General features: G+C 33.6%; 1 protein-coding gene across 4 annotated transcripts in view; it reads right to left on the reverse strand.

Moving 5' to 3' along the window:
* Window positions 1-16,991, reverse strand: part of RASAL2 (RAS protein activator like 2) — a 237,070-nt gene that overhangs the window by 196,473 nt on the left and 23,606 nt on the right. The window contains exon 1 of one of the 4 annotated variants that reach the window (XM_016141224.2): window positions 12,759-15,877. The exons of the other annotated variants lie outside the window; for them this stretch is intronic. The gene's annotated coding sequence lies outside the window, so the exon portion shown is untranslated. Of the gene's footprint in view, window positions 1-12,758; window positions 15,878-16,991 lie in introns of those variants that run through there. 4 annotated transcript variants of the gene reach the window in all.

Genomic DNA, 16,991 nt, shown 5'->3' on the forward strand with positions numbered 1-16,991 from the left:
AACCACCAAAGAACTCCTCTTGAAAAGTGTGCTGTAAAAAAGAAAATATTTTTAATAGTGGCACATGTAAATGAATATTAAAAATATTTTAATCTTTCAAAGAAGTGTGTTTCTAAGTAGATATTCCCTTTTCCGATTATATATTTTACTGCAATGGAGGAATCAACTATGACTTAGCCGTTCCCACATAGAACAGCTGTTAGGTTTCACTCAGCGGCTTCCTCTTTGCTCCGTCAAAATGTGTGTATACCACGTCTTCACATACTTGCAGGGAAAGACCGCAGAACTTCTATCTCAATATAGCTGGTTACTGTATCTTTTTCTATGTTAAAATAAAGAGAGGAAATCCTTTAATCTAGTTCATAAATGTTTAATTATCTGGTCAACATTTTCTTCCCTATAAAATAAAGGTCAAGAACCCACTTTCAAATGTCTTGGAATCTTTCTTAGCAATGAAGTAACAAGGGAGTATTGCCTATTTTTAATTTATCTGTTCAGAAATGAGAAGCAGTTTAAACCAAACGAGAAAAGGCAAATCTAAAATAAATCAGGGTGATGAGGATGGGGAAGGGCAAAGTCACACAGTAAGGATTTTAAGAGTAGAAATAAATGTATTCATAACCACTTAGCCAAACTGCAAATCTGTTTTAAACCATCCGTTCTCCCATGATGTGCATTTCTTTAAAATATGAAGGGGAATGTTAGGAAGACAGAACTCTGGCAAGTAGAAACACTCTAGTAATTTTTACGGAACTCCATTCCCTTTTTAATACTGTCCTGTCCCATAATTAAACACCATGGGATTCATTTTAAAGGTTGAAAGTAGAACTGCAACTGCCCTCTGCATTCAGAGCTCATGGCTGCAAAACCTAAAAGGCAAATTTCAATAATACATAGAATGGTTGGGAAAAGGGCACAGACTTGAGAACTGCAAAGAGGAATCTTCGATGACGAGGAATGACATCGGCAGGACCAAGAAGACTTCTACATACCTCTTGACTTGTCCCTCCTCTAAGGGTTATAGATAAAAAAACATCTCTTGGACCTACTATTCCATGCTTAGCATCCTAGTTACATACCCCAAAAGGGAGGCAATTAGTGTCCACTGTGATGATTAAAAAAGAATGCCTGTCAAAAATGAACTCGTCCAAGTAAATGAACCTACTGAAAAGTCAAGCAAGCCCTTATTTAAAAATGTACAAAAATAAATGAACATTCACTAAAATAAAATCTTCTAATAAGAACTGTCACCAAAGAGCCCTTGAGTTGTTTCTGAACTGTGAACACAACTTGTCAATCACGGATGGAAGTAAAAATAACCATGATCGTTAAGTAAGACTTGGAGACATTCAAATATTTTAAAAAATAGATATTAGGGTTTTTTAAAGTGTACACTGGATAAGAAAAAAAGAAAGTAGTCATAAAAATGTCGAAAAATTGACAAATGGCACATTTTTAAAGGACAGGTAGACAACTGTGCATATCAATGTTAAAAATAATTTAAATGTTAAAGATTATATCTTCTTTTGCTCTATTACTGCTCCAATAAAAGAGAAAACTAAGGATAGTTTCAATGATCTTTCTTCATTGTCTTGGAAATCTTAAATGTTAAGTGAAAAAATAGTTTTATTGGTAAAGAAAAAATTTTTAGAACCACGATTAACTTCAACATTACCATACATGTTCAAAAGCATATTAAAAAGACTTTGGTTTCCATATACAAGCTGTACACACTTGACAAACTCTAAAAGAAGCAGTAATAGGAATGACTATAAAAGAGTTCACTCTGTATGACCCACTACCCACTTCTCCTCTGACACCAACTGCCTCACTGACTACATGAGTTGGTAAGCCAAAATCTCAGAAATAGAGAGTCCATTGTCCATTTCAATTAGCCTCTACAGCTAGCAGTGCCACTTTGAGACCCCACAGGCCACATAAAAGACAGAACATACTACAATCCAAAATTTTAAAATGAGACATGAAAGTGGGAATAGAAAACATCATACTCAAAATAGGAATGCCGTCCCATAGATTACCAGTGAGAACTTCTGATTACAAAGTGGCCCTTTATAAAGTACTTTAAGAAAATAACCTTTACGAATTAAGCTGAAGGTGTGAAAAGAAAAAAAATTTCTGGTAATGACATTTCTAAAAAATTTTCTCCTTGGGGATACATCCATATCTCCATAGAATATATATGTAGTATTTGGCCAATAAGAAGACAGTCTACCCTCTGGTCTGCAGTTTTCATTTTTTGGTTTATCACAATATCTAAAATCAGACCAAATCTTCCTTATTTGTGTGCTATCTCTAATTTCAACTTTAATAAATGTGTTTGTTAAAACTGTTGAGAGTATTTAAGCTTGAAAGTGCACAGGATTTTATGAAGAACAGAACATATGCAGGTGGGTGCTTGAGGAATTTTCTACTCATTCTGCCAGAAGTAAGATGCCATCTGCTTGTGCCATGAATCAAGCTAACCCTCAGCAGTCTCGAATGCTGACAGGAAAATCTGGTTGTTTAGTTAACATTGAAAACACATTCTAAATCCAAGATGAATTGTTATTTTTAAAATGCTCTTAGACATAGTTAAAAACTTGTTTTCTCCTTGAAAAGCAGCTGTCTGTTTTTATATCCTCTCCTCTTACAATTACCTTAAAAAGAAAAATTAAATTATGCAAACTACCGATTTCAATACAATGACTGTCAGGTATCTAAAAATCTTATTTTGATTTATTATCTGAAAAATAAGTTCGTCTTTCTACTGGAAATCATTTCCATCTTGTTTAGTATAGGTAACAAATAAGAAGCATAAAAAATCATCTACTTGATTATGTTTCACAATAGTTAACTGGAAAATACAAGTCTTCATTCTCTCATTGTTATTGTTTTATCTGTCTCTCTAAAACTTAAGTCTTCTGAGTAGGGATAAAGTTCACTGTCATTCCATCATTGGGTTTCAATAGCTTAAAACACCAATAACTAGTGTCTTACGTACATTACAAAAAACTAAAGAAAATGCTAAAGATGGAAAATATCTTACCAGATAATGGGGTAGGGGGTGGGGGGAGAGGGGCCAAGGAGTATCACTGGATGTATCAATTAGGAAAGTTTTCTGTTGTTTTGAATAACAACCAGAAATACCTTCCTCAGAACATAAGCTAGAACTGTAATACAACTAAAAATCCATGTAAATGACTAAAATTTTAATTAAACTAAAAAGTGACCTCCATTAACTTTTTCTTTTAATTTATTGTTTCCTTTTCTGAATAAACATACTAATTAATAATGAGATATGTACCTCTAAGTCTTTTAAAACTATACAGAACTTTTAGCCACATCTTCATCATATGAGGCACCTACCGATTTTAGTTCCATAAGGATTTTTGTCATTTCATAAAGAACTCTCACCTTAAAATTGCTCTTTGAATAACATGTTCTGCATTTTTTTACATGCATTACTTTCAAAATCCATTAAACCATCACACGAGTATTGTCTCACAGCAATTATTTTCACACTTTACAAAAATTTAATTAAACTAAAATTGAGACTGATCACAAGCACATGATCCATTAAAAAAGATTCTTCTATCTTTTTTGTTTCTAGCAATGTTAGGAAGAAACAAGGTCGTTTTGTGATTTCAGGAAGCTGAAAACGGATAAATTTGGCTTTGGTGCAATTAGGGAACACTAATGGGAAACAGGGTTTGTTGACACCTGCAACGAAGATGGATAAAGTGGGTCTGGTGAACTGTGTCTGAGGATGCATGTGTGCGCATGTGCATAAAGGGGAAATGATGGTGATCATAATTCTGCCAGCTGGTTAACTTATAACTAAAGCCTTCATAGTGCATCAGGCTAGTGCTGGTAGATGTCTATCGTGGTTAAGGCACTAACGACCAAGGCAACTCTGGACAAGGGACGTTTACTCTCTCTGGACCTCAGTTTCTTCATCAGTAAAATTAGGGAGGAGGTCTAGTTTAGTTATGAGGTTCCTTTCAGTTCTAAAAAAAAAAAAAAAAAAAATCAAACACTTGTTGAGTATCACTTATTAGGAATATAAAAATTAATAAAACATAGTTCTGGCCCTAAGGCTGATGTGATGAAAAACCCAATCACTATGTTCATTGTGCCTAAATAATTTTATACATATACACACATACATGTATATATTAAATATTTGAAGAACAAAAATGTGCTCTTAGAAAACTTAAAACTTTGGTCTAATGAAATGGGAAAATTAACAATCTATCACTCTACCAAAATAATTTATCGAGCACAGGATTGCCTAAGAACAAGCTTTTAATACCATGCATAATAACCAGTTATACACACTTTCACCTCCTTTATAAAAGAAAATAAAAAATCCTACACTTATGGAGGAAAATAAATTTAATGATAGTTAATTTTCAGGAAAGCATTTAGAACAAAGAAAGGAAAATATGGTTTAAACACCCCCACCCACACATACACTATAATGCTACTTATTATTCTAATTTTTGCTTAAAATTAAATACATTTCCCTGAAGTTTTGGGGCCTTTTCCATTTGAAACAAACTTTTCAATAGTTAGAATAGAAAAGACATTAACCTATCTGATTGCTGGCATAACAATGATTGCCCCCCCAAAAAAGTTGTTATAATTGGCATCCTAAAATCAGAAATGTACCCCATTTTTGATTTATACCTCGCCTCCCCAGAAATAAGACCTGACAGCTAATAAATAGTATTAGGGAGTCTGAGTGCTCATTTCTATTTCTATTAGCTGCCTTTTCCTCCTTTTATAATAGTGTTTTTTGCACTTCTTTTGAAGTAGTTTCAGACTTATAGAAAAGTTGAAAGAACTGTACAAAGAATTCTTATACTCTTCACCCAGATCTCCAAATGGTAAAATTTTACCACATATGCTTTATTTTACCACATTTTCTCCTTTTGACAACAACATAAAAAAACAATAGAACTTAGGAATAAACTTGAGAAAAGAAGTGGAAGATTTGTACGTTCAAAACTGTAAAACACCAGTATAAGAAATTAAAGATGACTTAAATGAAAATTTATCCCATGTTCATGGATTGGAAGATTTTTTAAATATCATTACAATGGCAAAACTCCCCAAACTGCTCTGCAGATTAAACAAAATCCTTATAAACATCTCAACTGGCTTTATTTTTGCAGAAATTAATAAGTTGATTCTAGAACTCACATGGAATTGCTAGGGATACCGAATAGCTAAAACAATTTAGGGGAAAAAAAAAAGAATCAGAACAATCACAATTCTCAATTTCAAAACTTACTACGAACTACAATAATTAAGACTATGTGGTATAGATATAACATAGACATTTAGATCAAGGGACTAGAAATACACCTATATATTTACTAACAATTGATTTTGACAGGAGTGCCAAGAAAAAAAGCTTAATGTAGAAAGAACAGTCTTCAACAAATAGTGCTGGAATGACAGGATAGCCACCGGCAAAAGTATGAATGTCAACCGAACACCTCACACCACCCACAAAAATTGACTCAAAATGGATCTTCATATATTCTGGATACTAGTTCCTTATTGGTATACTGATGACTTAAAAATTTTTTCTCTCATTCTCCAGGTTGTTTTTTCACTTTGTGGTATCTTTTGAAGCTAAAACTATAAAACTTTTAGAAGAAAACATGCATTATTCCACGTGACTTTGGAGTAGACTATGGTTTCTTTGATATGGCAAAAAAGTGCAAAAAAATAAGTATGACTTCATCAAAATTAAAAATTTTTGTGCTTCGAAAGACATCATCTAAAAAATAAAAAGATAACCTGCAGAATGGGGGAAAATATTTTCAAATCATACATCTGATAAGGTCTAGTATCCAGAATATATAAAAAATTCTTACAAATCAACAATTTTTCAAAAGTGAACAAAGGTTTTGAATAGACACTTCCCCCAAAGAAGATATACAATGTCCTACAAGCACATGAAAAAGTACTCAGCATCATTATTAGTCACTAATAAAGTTCAAATCAAAACCAGAAAAAGTTTCCACTTTACGCTCACTAGGGTGGGATATAATGAAAAAGACGGACATTAACAGTGTTGACGAAGATATGGAAAATACAGAATCTAAAATATAGAATGTAAAATGGTACCTTTTGGCACATCTTCAGAACGTTAACCAGAGGTATCATATGATCCCAAAAGTTTACTCCTAGACATATATTCAAGAAAACTAAAAACGAGTCAACAAACTTGTTCATAAACTTTCATATCAGCATTATTCATAACAGTCAAAAAGAATCAATAACCTACATATTCATCAATTGATGAATGTGGTATAGTCATCTAATGGAATATTATTAGTCATAAGATGGAATGAAGTACTGATACATGCTAAAACATGAATGAACCTTGAAAACATTACACTGAGTTAAATAAGCCAGTCACAAAGGCCACACTATATGATTCTACATACATAGGAAATGTACAGAATGGGCAATTCCATAAAGACAGAAAACCAAAGAGTGGCTGCCAGAGATTAGAGGAAGGAAAAATGGGCAGCGACTATTAACGCATAGGGGGTTTCTCTTTGGGATGATGAATGTTCTAGAATTAGACAGAGGTATTGGTTGCATAAGTTATTGTGTAATATACTAAAAACCACTTAATTGTGCATTTTTAAAGGGTGAATTTCACAGTATGTGAATCACATCTCAATTTTTTTAATTATTTGAGGAAGAAAAAGAAAAACAATGCGTTTGAGATCTTTGTGAGTGATAACAGAAATAAATAAGAAAATAGCAGGACTGTCACTTGGGGGAACCCTCACCCATGTGAAACGAGGAACGAGCAGCCAGAGAAGCAATCAGAGAGAACGTGGGGCTCACACGCCCGACGAACGCCACAGTCGACAGCGTCATATTCTCTCGGGAACTGATTCTGAGGGATGAACATGCTCAGCACGAATCTCGCTCAGTTTAAGTTCTCTCTCTTACAAAAGAAGCCTGGTTACTACTCTATTCTTCTCTAGTTGGGGCCAGTACTGCACATTACTGAAAGCAATCAAGCTACCTTCTTTCAAAATGTTCCATAAGTCAGGTTTTCACTGTCTGACTGATCTTTTCTTCATTAGACAGCATTAGTAAAATGTTTACTCAATCAATTTAATATAAATGGGATCCTTTTATTACCAACTTGATCCTGATCTCAGTTCGTGAGTTTGGTTATTAAAAGAAAATCTATTATCATGACTATCTTATGAAGTAGTAATTTTATTACTTTGTTTTATTTCATTATTGTGCTTCTTGTATCCTCTGCACAAGTTTTACCATAGCTTTCAAAACCACAGAACAATTTTTTCAGATAATGACTAGAAATATAATAAAAGTTATGATTATTTCCATTTTTGTTTTGAACACACTCATCCAGAGTGGTAGTTCATGGAACATATGCAAAAGAGCAAAAAAGGAAAAAAGAAAAAAGGAAGAAAAGACTTTCTTATTCTTCAATAATTGTCTAATAAGTAAAAGCATTTTAGAAAAGAACAGGTGGATGTTTGAATCAGTTTGTTTTGAAACACTTTCCTTGCAACACTTTGTTTTGTTTAATTTTATTTTCTAGGGCATCTGAAAACTACTAGGCTGCAAGCAGACCTTCTGGTCAGCCAAGACAAAGTCTTGGTACTACTTTGAAATAAGATATGCCAGGTCTGCCCTCCCGTCTTATGTGACTGGCCTAGTTAGAGGATATATATACACAACAGTCAGCGAGAAATCATCACACGAATGCTATGGTGTCATCGTCTCATGAGCAATGTTTCTTGTGGCAATGATACACACGTTGAATTTAAAAGACTAAAATATGAAGGATAAAAATTCAAAAATAAAACCAAAAATATCCAGAGCAAGAACAATTTGCACTATTTCATTCCAAACACTAAGCCATACAGGTTTAAACTTTCACTCTTTCAAAGCTACATTTTATTTTCCAAGAATTTCTAAATTAAGTATTCTGTTGTTTATATTCCAAACTTCAAGTTATATTTTAACTTACTTGTTCCAGGATGATTAAGACTTTTTAAGACTATATTTTGGCAATATGGAGCTCAAAAGTAAATATTATCCAATAATCTGAATTTAAGCCTTAGGATCTAGAAGTCATCAAGAAACATTTTATTATAATGCTTTTTAACAGTTGCATGTTATCCCATTTTCTATGACCTCAGAAATATTGGAATGAGGCCAAATATTGGAAACTGATACCTATTAAAAGAAGTGTCAGGTAAATTTTAAGGGAGAAACCATTTACATATTTCCACAAAGAACAACTTGGGGATCTAAATTACAAGGGGAGAAAACATGGTACAAAGTAACAAGTGCTTCTAATGTTTTGAGAAAGTTGCCATGACACCAGAGGTTCTTCTGTGAATCTATGGTAAGAATCACTACCACATATGGGGTAGCTACTATGTGCTAGATACTACATATAAATTGTCTCATTTAATCCTTAAAAATATTATTTTTCCCATTTTATAAAAGAGGTAAAGACGACTTGATCGACTTCTTTGTTCAAAGATACACACAATGTATGAGGAAGAGCAGGGTTTTCAATCTGAGTTGGTCTAATTCCAAAACCTATCCCTTCACTACACTATGAGGCCCCACCCTCTGTTCTAAGCTAGAGTCAGAAGCGCAAATGCCAATAGGAGCCTTGCAATTGAAATAAAATGTATGCTGTGAGTTAAACAAACAAAGAATAAGGTCGTTTAACAACCAAACATACCCTGCCTATCTAACGTGGCTTGATATATACTGTGCAAACGTAACAAAGCAGCCAAACAAAATATGTCCACTGGCCATTAATATGCTGGCCCATGTAAAAAAAATAAATAAATAACAACATTTAGAAATCAGCAAAAGATGAAAAGCAACCCTAGTAAGAAAGCATTTTTTGAAAAATTAATGGTTTTCATATGAGATGTATAGGGATGAAAGCACTCACCATTGAATAAGTCAATAAAAACACTATTTAAATGGGAACTCCTTTTCTTTTGACCCTTATATACAAACTTTGTAGCAATAATAAATTTTATAGTAAAGCATCATTTAATATTGGCAGTCTCCTACTTTTATGTATAGCATTCCAAAGATGCACTTGAAATTTATGAACTAAATGACCTCCTGGTTTCTTCTAGCTCTAACTTTTCACAATTCTCAATAACAGGTATAATTAAAAGAAATGTGAAGGGATTCTGGCAAATGGTGATGAAGACTTGGTAAGCACTAAATAGCTAAATAAAGTTTGCAAGGCTCCACCTACATCAGTTTGCAAAGGTTAATGTCAAACTTTTGAACAAACATATATTTTCATTTCTCTTAGACACTTAGGAGTAGAATTGCTGGGTAATGTTATAATTCTGTAATTAACTTTTTAAAACTCTGCCAAACTATTATCCAAAATGGCCATACCACTTTACGTTCCCATCAGTAGTGTGTGAAGGTTCCAATTTCTCCACATCCTCAACGACACTTGAAAATATATGACTTTTTGATTACAGCCATTCCAGTGGGTAAGAAATAATACTGTAGTTTTAACTTGCATTACTATAACGACTAATGATACTGAACATCATTAATAGGTGCTTACTGGCCATTTGTGCATCTTTGTTGGAGAAATGTTGCAAGACTACTTCCTAAGTTATTGTGTGCTTCCAAAAGGAGAGAGAGAGTATGATTATCTTTCTTTGGGGGAAGTTATCAGCTATAGATACATAATCAATCAATTCGTTCATTCGTTTTAAGTCTGTCGTTCCCTCTTCACTTATTATCTGGAATATTTTGCCTATCCTTATGGCATGTCAGTCATTTTAGTTGTCTAATGCTCATTCAATAGCTGCACCATTAAAATCTAGCCTCGCAGCTATTTAATTAGAATTTGATTCCTGAGTCACACCAGCCACGTTTCAAGTGCATGTTAGTGTCCACCATACTGCACAGCACAGAAACAGCACGTTTCCACCACTGCAGAAATTTTTACTGGACAGTGTCATTTTATAGTATGTTTTCGGGAAAGGCTCAAGGGAGCAGTATTCGCTAGGTTCTTGCATATTCATAAAAAAGTATGTGCTGTTATACTTTAGGGTTAGTTTGTGCTGATACAGATTTTTTGGTTATACATGTTTTGTAACTGTTGGCATTATTTCCTTGTTTGCTTATATTTTGAGGTTCATGAGAATACTTCGTCTAGTTTTGTTATAAATATTATCTGAATTATTGGCTTAGACATCCGAGTTCTATTTTTATAAGAGAATTAAGGGAAATACAAAAATATGGAGCTTTCATCACCATTTTTAAAACAATTTTTAAAAACATCTCAGAAAATCTATAAAAGATGAAATAGTTGAGGAACGAGCTTATGTAATGACCTGGAAAAGGTGAATTTACAATTCTAACTGTCCTAATATAGGACAATACTTTTTAAAATGGAAAAATTACAAGTTGAACCATCTAAAGCAGAAACCAGCACCAACAGAACTCACAATGTTTACATGTTGGGGTTTGTAGCAGTTTCCAAATCCAGTTCAGTAATGGCCGTCTCTAGTCTAATTGTTTCCATTAGCTAATGAAGGGGAACAACTGCTGGTCAGACAATGGATAACTAAGTCCCAGAGTGATCCCATTTGCATGTTAAATGTAATTTATGTTAAGTGCAACAGAAAGTCATTCAGACTGCATTATTCGATCAAATCTGCCTTTCACTAGGAAGGTGAGGGAAGGAAAGACAGGAAAGGTGTTTAGTATAATACAGGACCGCTCTGAGTTCATATTAAGAAAGAAGAGCATCCTTTTAAAAGTAGTCACTTTGTGCCAATGTGGCTCCCAGGGAGAACATGAGAAAATACGGGAAAAAGTAAAAACAATAAACACTGTATAAGGTAAATAACAAAATTCAGAGATGATAAGCAGGAGGAAACAGTGCCATGGTTGAAGAAGCAATGGCAGAAATACTGAAGTTAAGCAGGAAAAATTAATTAAAACCAAAGTTTTAGAATTTCTTATATTAACAATGTGTACAACAAACAAGTCTATTTTATGATACATGTTTTACTTAAACATATTTTGGTATGCTCCTTAATAGAAGAGGTTATAACTCCTACAAATATCTAGTATATTATTCCCTTAAATATAGCAATTACTTGAAAAATGTCTTAAAAACATAAACTTATTCTCTGTAATTTAGGAATCTGAAAGGCTTCTCAATTTTCACATATCTAGTACATAAATTAGGGAAGGACATTTTTTCACTGGTTAAGATCATTCACTTGGCATAACACTCCCTAATGAAATACTTTTAATCATCTATATTTAAAGGAAGGGAGGTGAAAGGAGAGGGGGAGGAAGGGAGGAAAGAATATCTTGCCTTGTATAATCTCATTTATTTGCTAAAGGGAGCCTGTGTGTTCACACATATTTTAACGGCTTGTTCATATTTACTTACCCATTTTACCACTCATATAAACAAACTTAAGGAGAGTAGAATGGAAGGTAAAAGAAGATGATTAGAATATCCAATCCTCCTAATACAAAAATTCATAATAAAGCAATTTGAGTTGTCTATAACAAGCATCTACTTAGGCATAACTAAGTTAAAGAAAGGTTTAATTACAGCTGTAATTTACAACTTCATAAATAATTCAAGTTTTATGAAATAAATGAACCAATCTTAAAACAGTTGGAAATGGCCAAAGGCTACTGCTGAAAGGAAGCATTTTATGCTATTAAATAACTCTGGCATGCATACCAAGCCTTTATATAGACATCCCCACCCACAGCTTAGCCTGACATACGCCATGCTGAGATCAGGTCTGTGTGAGAAAGGTTACTGCCACCCATCACTGTGAAAATTAATAGCTTTATAATAGCTGAAGAAATAAAGGTAAGGCACAGCAACCTTGCAGCAGATATAATTTGCTACCAAAAAAGCATAGGCAAAATCCATTCATAACACTCTCTTCCCATGGCCACCTACAAGTTAATTCATTATTCAAATGCCAAAGACAGCAGCAGGCACACATACTCAGCCAATAAGTCACCATTATAAAAGCTGTATAAACATTTCCAGCTCAATCATCTAAGAATAATAGAATGAGACGGGAATGTGTTTCCCAAGCAGTTGAGCAATAAAACTTGCAACAGCTTTAAAAGCAACATGATTACAAGCAAAAATGTGCCCCCAAAATATACTGTATCTTCTGGAATAATTTACATATCCCAAGTTTTCTCTAATCTTCTTTTTGAATATCAGGAAAACAATGCAATATGATTAGAATTGGTAAGGATTCAATAGCTAAATAAAGCTTGCAGGGCTATATCAGTTTGCAAGGATAATGTCAGAACCCCTTTAGGACTCCAAAGCTTGAGTATGAGGAATAAAAGAAAGAAAGGATATTCCTCTCTATGGTGAGAAATCAAAGTATAATCTGTCTCGTTTCCCAGAAGTACCTTTAAAAAGCTCTCCGAATACAAATCCATGGGAATTGTGCATGTTCTTTCCAATAAGGAATTTATAAGATCTTGGTAATGATGACTACGAATATTACTAGATGATTAAATTAATTTATTACAAATTTTCAATAACCAACAAATATTTTCAGAGTTACCTACTGTATCTAGTGAAAACAATAACTATTATTTCTCTCACCATGAAAAAAATGCTACTTTCTCATCCACTATACACTCTCTGCCTTCCTTCATAATGGAACCCCACTTACCTGGGGCAGCGAGGCACCTGTTCGAGTTTCTCTTACAGCTGGGTGTGGCCGCATGTCTACGCTCTGACTAACAGGATTAAGTGGAAATGCTGTGCAGGACTTTCTGGAAGGTTGTGTACATGTCACTGGCTCAACTGAAAGGTGGTCTTTCAGCCCTTTCCCCTTCCTCTTTGCTCCGACCTGGAATATCAACACAATGGCTGAGCTCTACAATAGTCTACGAGGTCAGCTTAAAGATGGTTCTTGGAAGACAAAAAAAAAAAAATTAGCTATTAAATGGTTGATGGTCCTCCAACAGGCCACAAGCATATCAACAAATATACATTATATCTATGATATTAAAACTGCATGGTGGCACCTTGAGATTTTGCTTTTCCAGTCCAAGTGAAGAGCTTGCAAATACATAATTGCCAAAAATTGATGTCCTTTAATTAAGTAAATGTATAAACAAACTGTGGTATACCATACAAGGGAGCACTATTCTGCAATTAAAAAAATAAGCTATCAAGCCACAAAAAGACATGGAGGAACCTTAAATGCCTACTGCTAAGTGGAAGAATCCAGTCTAAAATGGTTACATACTGTATTCTGAAAAAGAAAAAACTAGAGACAGTAAAAAAAAAAAATCAATGATTGCTAGGGACTCAAGGGAAGAGGGAAGGGGAGGAGGGATGAGGAGGCAGAACACGGCATTTTTAGAGCAGTGAAGCTGTTCCATACGATAGTGTGATGGTGACTACATGACATTGCGCATTTGTCAAAACCCATAGAGCTGTACAACACAAAGAATGAAACCTAATGTAAATTAGGGACTTCAGTTAATAACAACATACCAATACTGGCTCATCAATTATAACAGACACACCACACTAATGAGAAGAAATTGTGTGTGTTTGGCAGGTTTGGATATGGGAACTTTTTGTACTTTCTGCATAATTTTCTATAAACCTAAAGCTAGTCTAAAAAATAAAATGTTTTTTTTCTTTAAAGAAAAGCTGTGAGTGGGGTGGCATGAGGGAGATAATGAATGAAAGGTTGAGAAGCATTCATTGATCTAGTCTGAAAAGGGAAAGTCCAACTAATTAAGTTTTAAACTTCAATCAGCTTTTGGAGGTTTTAGAATAATGTAGAATTGGGATCAAATCTTGACATTTACGAATAAGATGACAAGCTCTTTAACCTCTTTCAGTACTGTAAAATGGAGGTAAAGATAACTCTATACCAAACTGGTAATCAGAATGAAGAAGGGACTAATGGTAAGGAGTTACTTTAAAACTTCAAAAGCTCTTGTTATCACTCTGGATTTCTACTTTAAGTCAGAAGCAATATATATACATATATATGTATGTGTGTGTGTACATATATATAAATAAAATGGTATATCTGATTACAGAGATAATCAGATGACTTATTATAATACAAATCAATTCCATTTACTCTGCATCAGCTAAAAATCACAATCAGAATAAAATTTAGGTTCGATTTTTCACAATGTAGTCCTCTAAAAAGTTCCCTTATTCCCATCAGAAACAAAGAAATCTAAATAAAAAATTTAAACCACTAAAGACTGACAATCTTCAAAAAAGTCATATATTTTTTTTAAACCTATTCCCTAGTATCAGAAAAATAAATTTGCATATCTTATATTCAACATAAATCATAGTCTTCTGCTTATTGTCACTTTCGTCAACCTCACTTACCTCTTCTGTCCAGTAATCGTCTCTCCTTTTTATTTATTATAGATCTATAACATTAAATTGGTTTTCTTTTTCAAACTGTCCAATGGAAAATGCTTTGTGTCCCACGAACAGAAGGTATTATATAATCTTAAAATTATAAATCAGCCAACTACTCTTATTATAGTTCCATGGATATTAAAAATAGCTAATACTTACATAGCATTTCCTAGGTGGCAGGTACTTTATAAACTAATTTGATTCCTTTGAGGTAAGTGCTATCATCAAATCTATGAAGGTGGCTAGATGCTGTGATCTTAGAGGGTATCAACAAAAGATTTTTATATAACTTCATCTCTATTGTCATCTGATTGACAATAAGACACAGTAATCATAAAAATACATCCTGATTACAGAGCACTTAGAATGTGAAAAAATGTTTACAGCTCAAAGTCTAAGGAAATAGGGCATTTCCATCCCATTTTAGAAATGAGGGAACTGATGAATGAAATGGTTATGCTACTTGCTGAAAATTATACAGCTCTATAGATGTAAACTTACCACCACTATCCATTCTGAAAAGAGACCAATATAATGATATTTATGCTGCATTACAGAGAGAACATGCATGATTGAATTAGTTCTAATTCTTGACACTATTCTAAAAAAGTATTTTATAAAAAAACTTTTACATGCGATATATCCAAATGAGGCATAAAAGAACCATCACTATGATAGCAAGATACATGATTATATAATATCATTCATCTGACAATGTCAGGGATTTCCAAGAGAATTAGCTTATGATTTTAAAATGGTTATCAATTATTACTCTCCCCTTTTTATAAAGGTGACTAAAAGAGCTTCAGATTCCAAACTGATTCCTTCCCTGTGTAGTCAAATGCAGACGTTAATTATTCTTCCATTCCTATGATAATCTGAATACTTAGCTGACATATCTAAAAATATTTAACCTATTTAACCTTAATTTTAATTTTGTCATTCACATGGAAAATATAAGAGTGACAGAAAATTTAGATTAACTAGCTTTAGAAGCTAATATGTAAATTTCCTCTCAATTGAATCTTGCAAATTGACTTCTTTCCTAGGACTATATTTGGGGACTTACTTAAAGGGCATAACAAGTAGATGAAATGCATGATACTAGACTGATACTAGTTTGTACAAATCAGTTGAAGAAGAAATTCTGGGATTAATCAGTTCATTATATGAAATGACAATTCTGAAATGCAGAGAGTCAGCTGGTTAACATTATGTGTTAATAAAATAGTAAGCTCTAAATAGTAGGAATTAAACTTTTTTTTTGCTTATCTAAATATTTAATAAAATATAAGTTAACATTTTATAATTTTCAACAATGCATCTGGAGTGCTTCTGTAATAATAAAAGGTTGTGGGTTTTTTTGTTTGTTTGTTTTAGGACATTAAAGAAAGTGAAAAGAAAGGAAAGAAGGATAGAGAAGAGGAAGGGGAAGGAAAAGGGAAGGAAGGAGGGAAGGAGGGAGGAAAAGAAGGAGAGAGAGAAGGATCAAAAAGGAAAGAAAGGAGGGAGGGAGGAAAGGGAAGGAGGGAGATTAAAAAAGGAGGGACGGACACAGCTTCAGAATTAGACACACCTGGGTTCAAATCTCAACTGCACTATTTAAGAGATGTGTGACCACGGACAAGATATTTAATCTTTTTAAACCTCAGTTTTAGAGAATATCACCTATGTTATAAAAATGTTTATAAGGATTAAATGATAAAAATAAGTGTCTAATATACACTAGCTAACACACTAAAGGGTCATTAAATATTAGTCATCTTCTCCCTCTCCCTTCTCCATAGCTAACAGGGGTAGGAACACAACCAGCTCCTCTCCTGAGTGCTTCCGAGTGGGAGAGAAGCGAGTGCATCCGTTCCAAAATGTCTTTGGCAATACAGAAGGGCAGAAATGGTGAATAAAAATAGTACCCAGACTAGACACATTATACATTTTTATTTAGTTAGAAAGGTAAGTATTTGGTATTGGTTTAACCAAATCACCCAAGTCACAGCCATGATATTTTTGGTCACAAACAAATCATTCCACAATATCTTTAACTCTGCCATTGACTATTTTGAAGGTCAAAATATTTGACTATTTGAAATTGTCGGTCAGCATCTAAAACTGACTCTCTTCCTAAAAGCACTGACAAGATTTTTCATTCTGTGAAATAAAATTCCCAAACTTTCAGAAAGCCATTTAAAAGTTAACGGCTTAATAAATTAATCCCTAACATTATTCTCTACTATATGTCCCAAAACATAGAGGCATACACAATAAGATGTTGTTAGCAAGAGAATAAAAGCAAATGGGAGTTTATGTGCCTCGGAAGTGTTCTAGAAAATCTGCTTAGCCAACAGTAAAAACCGTGCAACGTTCCACAGAAAAACAACAGAGGGAGACAACAGAACTCACTTCAAATGCTCAATCCTTAACGTCCTTAAAAATGCAGCAATTGGAAGAAAGAGAGCAGAGGAAAAAATAACTTCGATTCTGGGAGCAGAAACAGAAC

This window comes from Rousettus aegyptiacus, unplaced genomic scaffold, assembly GCF_014176215.1.
Source record: "Rousettus aegyptiacus isolate mRouAeg1 unplaced genomic scaffold, mRouAeg1.p scaffold_m13_p_17, whole genome shotgun sequence".
NCBI classification, from domain to species: domain Eukaryota; kingdom Metazoa; phylum Chordata; class Mammalia; order Chiroptera; family Pteropodidae; genus Rousettus; species Rousettus aegyptiacus.